Consider the following 6,100-nt stretch of genomic DNA (forward strand, 5'->3'; position numbering starts at 1 on the left):
TTCCATCCTTCTTTGGAACAGGCACAATATTGGCCACCAACTGTGGATACTCAGCAGTAACAAAGAAACCGACATCAATATGATTTTTCACTTCTTCTCTTGATCTTTACTGTCATACCAGGATGAGTCCTCCTCAACTTCTTCTTGAATGGCAGGCATTCTGGCTTTAACGGAAATTTATGCTCCACAATCTCAGAGATATTGACCAAATCCAAGGTAAACCATACAAGTCGAGTCGCCACCGCACTTCTATTTATCCAAAGGAATGGTTAGAAAGCGAACAAAAACCTAAAAGTTTTATCAAATCAAAAAATAGTAAAAATGTCAGAGATCTGGGTTAGAAGGTTGGTTATGCAATGGGAAGGATTTAAGCACCCAAAACATCCTAGGTACTCCTAGGGAGCCCTTTTCATACTTGTTGTAAGGTTGATATTTTGTGAAAATTTGTTTGTGCAAACATGATTGAAGAGATGAGGAAAGAATATACAAGTTTATTTACATTTTTGTGTTTGGATGGATAAACCCATTGCCTACCTACCATCTTAAAAAAATATTGGGATCAAAACCTCGTAGTTTAGGGTAAAAATCTTAAAAAGTGAGTTGGTGAATTGATTGGTCCAAAAGCCTTAAGGACTTTTGTTATCCAAGGGAGCAAACTCAACCTAAAACCACAAATCCACCATGTGAGGATAGCTTCAACATGCTAGTGAGGGGTTAACCCTATAATAAGCATGGAAGACTCATTGTGCATCACTAAGGATATAGGTGAGTATTACATCTACCTCAAGGATAACTCAAACCTAATAGCTAAAGGTTATGAAAAAGTTTGATTAAGAGAGTGGCCATTGAAACCACAAAAAGACATTTGAATGGGTTATATTTAGCAATGAAAAGTATATGCAAAATATGGTCAAAGTTGACTTAAAGATTCAATTCAAAATAAGTGTTATGAAAGGAAAGTTTGAAAATCAAAAGCATAAGGCTTAGGTTTCTAATGTTTGAAAAGAAGCGTTAAATGTTTGCACAAAAAGCTTTGGCTTGGGTTAGAATGGAGGGAAGAAGAAGAATGGCTAAAGTCCTAATCATACAAGAGATAAGGGATAAGAGAACAAGACCATAAATGGAGTTCCTCTCTTGAGATCATATTGATGATCCAAGTAGCTCCCATCCTTTGGAATATGCAAGCAAAATAATAGTCACAATCAATGTTGGAATCAACATTCAATTTAGCTCTTGGAAAGTTCCTCAATAGCTCTTAGATCTCTCTCTCTTAGAAGCTCATGGCAATGGTTTCTCACTTAGGCTCAATGTTGGAATCCCTAGCACAAGAACACACACATTAAAAAAGTTCCATCAAAACAATCAAGAATGAACAAGAAGGAGTTTTAGAGATTGGTCCTTTCAAAGTTCTCTTCAACATTTATAGCATTCTAAAGGCCCAATGCCTAGTTGGTCTTTGACTTTTATAGCACTCTAAAGGCCCAATGCCTAGTTGCTCTTTGACTCCAAATTTTCTTAGGGAAAGTCCTAAAGTCTAAGTCCATTTGGTCCACAACAATCAAAACAAAACACAAGCACAATGATATATACACAATTATGTGCTCAAGTGAGCAAAAGGCAAATTGCATTAACATACACATGTGCTCAAGTTAGCAAAGGGAAAAGCAAATGAATAATATGTGCAAGAAAAATAAGTTGCATAAGTGTAAAGAGCAAAAAGTAAATGTTAATAGTTAATAGTTAATGTTAGTAGTTAGTGTGCCATAAGGAAAATTTAGCGCTATGTTAAGCAATCGTACTTGGACTTATGTAGAAGTCACAACTATCTGAGGGCGGTCAATAATAATATAGGCAACAACGCAAGTTAGAAGTCTTGATTAGTGAACCAAGTTCCAACAACTTGCCATGCCAAAAAAAACGATGGGAAATGATCTTGTATTGGTTAAGTCCTTTGCATGATTTAGAAAGCAATCTATCCTTAATGCAAAGCCATTCACTTGATCAATTGATCAAGATGAATTAGATTTGAATCAAGGAAGATTAAACCTCCCTAATCAATGCTAACTTATCAACCTTTAACTCATTGATCAAAAGAAAAGAAGAAGAAGAAGAAGAAGAAGAAGATAATGGAAATGAAAAAATAAAGTGCATTAGATGAAATGGAATGTACCAATCTATTAATGTTGACCAAAGATAGGGAAGATCAAGGTCAAACCACAAAAACAGAAGTGAGATGAAGATTGGAAGTCAAGAAATAAATAAAATATTTTTGGCATTTGAAAATAAACTTGAATTAAAAGATTAAAGAAGGGTCAAACTTCAAAATCACTTCAAATCAACTTTGAAAAGTCTAAGTGAATTATCCCAAGTTCAACAAGGTCAAACAAAGTTTGACAAAAAATTTCAGCATTTTTAAAAGTCAGAAACTATTTTTAATCAATTAAAAATGACTAAATATAACCTAATGAACTAAAATCTCAAATAAATCTCAAATCAATTGAAAAATCGATGAGAATATTTTTAATAGATCCATCATCATTCAAAGAGGTTAGGAAAGTATTTTTGTATTTTTTGATATTTAAAACTATTTAAAATGAATTAAAAATAACCAGAAAAGAGAAAATTATTAAATAATAACCAATGACAAAATAAAAAATATTAAAAATCATTTTTAGAAACTAAAATTTAAAAGAGAAATAATGCAATTGGTCCCATATTTTTTGGACCAATAATAAAAGAGATATGAATTTTTGAAATAAAAGGAAATAAAGAAAATAAAATCAGAAATAAGAAAATAGCAAAAATCAAGAAGCGTTGGATGGATCCTGATTAATTGACGTGGAAGATCTAATGGTCATGATCTGCGCGCGCACCATAGTCCAAGGTCAATTAGAAACACAAGAAATTAAGTAAAGTCAATAGATCTAAAGGCTATGATATAAACTGGAAAATGCATCCAACGACTCAGAATTGATCTAACAATGAGACGGTGGCCAGCACCACCGTCTTCTCCGGTGAGCTTGCATTTTCCGGCCAAAAGGGACGATCCTCATATCATTGGAAATCTGGGGTGATGTACATCACCCCTGTACCATTGGTTTCTCCTCTAGATCCTCATAGAGCAAGAAATCAGAGAGAGAAAATCATGGTGTTCATACTGAACTTCATGGATTTGCAAAATTAAGGTCACAAACAAGTTGCCTTTGTTGAGAGGACTTCAGCCAAGCATAGAGACACAAGAAACAAGCAATAATTAGGGAGTTTCGATGGAAAAAAGTTTGAACATCAACCTTCCAAATGCAAATCTATGAAGCACGGTCCTTCAACACTCTTGCTTGTAGCTTGCTCTGGAGATGGAGAGGAGATGAGGTCAAGGAATTATAGGTCTGGAAATCAACCAAGGTAGTTGAAATTCAGATCTGAATTTTTAAGAAGAAAGTGAAAATTCCTTTAAGTATGGCTTGGAATAATTTCTGCAGAGCTTCAGGTTGATTCAAGGATGATATTTGAATGAGGCAAGGCATGTATTTATAGGTGAGATGGATGCAAGCAAGTGAAGAACTCGTGTGTGCATGAAGTTGGGTCCTCCATGCATGGGCCTGTACAGGCGCATGTGTGGCCCAAAATTAAGTGAAAATGCATGCTGATATCATGCCAAATTGAAATGGACGTGCACTCTGAGTTGCAATGGCTTGTGCATGGAGATTTATCATGAAATGCATAATTGGTCATAAAACTTCAACTCTTCGAAAATCCAAACATAGGCATGTGGGTAATGGTCGGAATGGTCTTGACATAAGGAGCAAAAGTTATGTTGAACAAAAACTCATTTGGAATGTGGAAATTTATGAGAACAGGCCGTGAAGTTCAATGCATAAAATATGCTTTTGAGAATTTTGTCAAAATGAACCAACTTCAGGCCCTTCTGTTTTGATGATGCAAACTACAAATGGAAAAACCTCCAACACCAAAGTTGTAGGTCTCTTCAATAAAATAAATGTGGACTTAAATTTTGCATCATTTGGATTTTTGATGAAGAAGTTATGGGCACTTGAAGTTGGACTTTTTTCCATTTCAATGACTTTGGTCCAAAATGACCTATAATGTTTTGCATTATCACGTGTATTTAGTTTTAGATTTTGAAATTTTGCTCAACATAACATTTGAAGTAGACATAATAAGCTTTCCAAAGCATTTGGTTCCACCTCAAAATTACAAAAAATGAATGAGTTATGTTCTTAGGAAATTGACCCAAGATTAGGGTTTCAGTCAAAATGACCTATAATGTCTTGGAATGGATGATGATCTTCCAAGCCTCAAATCAATTTTTGATGAACATGAAAGTTGTTCATATTGTCCTTAAGAACATTGTTTCTCTTGGAATCATCTCCATTTGACCAACAATTAAAAGTTAGGTCTCAGTGCATTTCAAAATAGTCAGATGAATTGACTGATCAACTTCTCAAGTCCATGCCTCAAATCTTGATGAATTGATGATTGAGGGCACTCAAATAAGTTCAAATATGCATGAAATAATGGATTAAGGAACTTCCCTTGATTGTATTTGTCCATGGGCTGAGGTTGCTTCATGAGCAAGGCATTATTGATGATTAGATGAATTAGGGTTTCCTTGGGGAACAAACCTCAAACCCCTTGACTTGCTTTGATCAAACATAATGAATTGAGATACTAGGGAGGCATATTTGGTAGATGAGAGCTTTGGGAACCATTGTCATGCTTGCTTTCATCTTCTCTTGACCTTCTCATTGCACAAAAGATCTTCTAGAAGCTTTTGACCTTGTGACTGCTCAAGCTACAAACAAAAGATGTTAGTGACATATTTTTGTGCTTTTGGTTAGTAAAAAAAATGAGAAAAGCAATGATATAAAATTCAAGCATGATTGGTGATCTCAAACCACTCACAAGAGGTCCCACCCAAAGGCAAAGGGAACCCAGATGCTCATGATCCTTGAGGCTTTGCAAATGCAATGTTATGATGCCATGAGGGATCTTAGGGCCAAAATTGGGGTCTTACAGATGCCCCTATTTAAGGTCATTCTAGCCGGAGATATGAAGGTTAAAATCTTCGTCTCGACGAGGAAGAATGGGCTTAAATAATAACAAAGAGACAAATTTTGGTCCCTATGAGACCTCATGATGCAGATGTATGTATGCAAAAGGGTAATACTTCGTGGGGGTATGTGTGTCCACAAAGAGAATAGAAGTCAGGAGAAACTGACAATCCATATGAGTTAACACACTCAATGGGACAGAGACTCGGGGGACTCTTATGGGGATAAAAGATGTGTGAACAGGTCACAACTCAATCTTGGGGAGCAGAATTCAAAAGAGTAAATCAATGGAAAGACCCGATCTGACTCAAAGGCGCATTTATTGGGGAATATGCCAATACAACGGAATTATCTACCAAGGATACTTCGGATGAAAATCTGGACTCAAATGGGGGAATCCACTAAAGGACCTCGCTGGGGAACATCCAAACAGGATTTCCCTTGGGAAACGACGGGATGAGGTATTACCGGTTACTGGGTAATAAGCTCAAAGATACATGTGATCCGAACACCGGTATAAAGGTGAAAGAACAACATGCTCGGGGAGAATGAATATCTAAGACCGGTACAAGGGTGAGAGATATCAAACATCCGAAATCATCTGAGGAAAACCTAAAAGGTGTATTTTAACTCAGGAAAATCTGACTCCACGGGGGACAAAAGTCATAATAGGGAGCAGAGAGGAAGGAACACCAGGGATACCGATTATTGGGCATATAATAGGTGACCAACCAGGGCATGAATTGGGGAATATTCCCAAGACACTCATCATCCAAAAGAGGGCCGAAAAGCAAACTCGATTATAGGATGGACATCCGACTCTGCAAAAAGGGGTACGAATCTTACTCGACTGAGGAAGAACAAAGACTTCGACCGAAGAGTGCATGAGACATATTATCTATTACCGTCAGAACGTAGATAACATAATCGCATGGAGGACTATCCACAACCGGTTATTGGGTTAATAAAGGATAAATCGACCGAAAAGAAAGGACATCGGGAATACCAAAAACTAGGTATAAAATGAT

Source organism: Lathyrus oleraceus, chromosome 5 (assembly GCF_024323335.1).
Source record: "Lathyrus oleraceus cultivar Zhongwan6 chromosome 5, CAAS_Psat_ZW6_1.0, whole genome shotgun sequence".
NCBI classification, from domain to species: domain Eukaryota; kingdom Viridiplantae; phylum Streptophyta; class Magnoliopsida; order Fabales; family Fabaceae; genus Lathyrus; species Lathyrus oleraceus.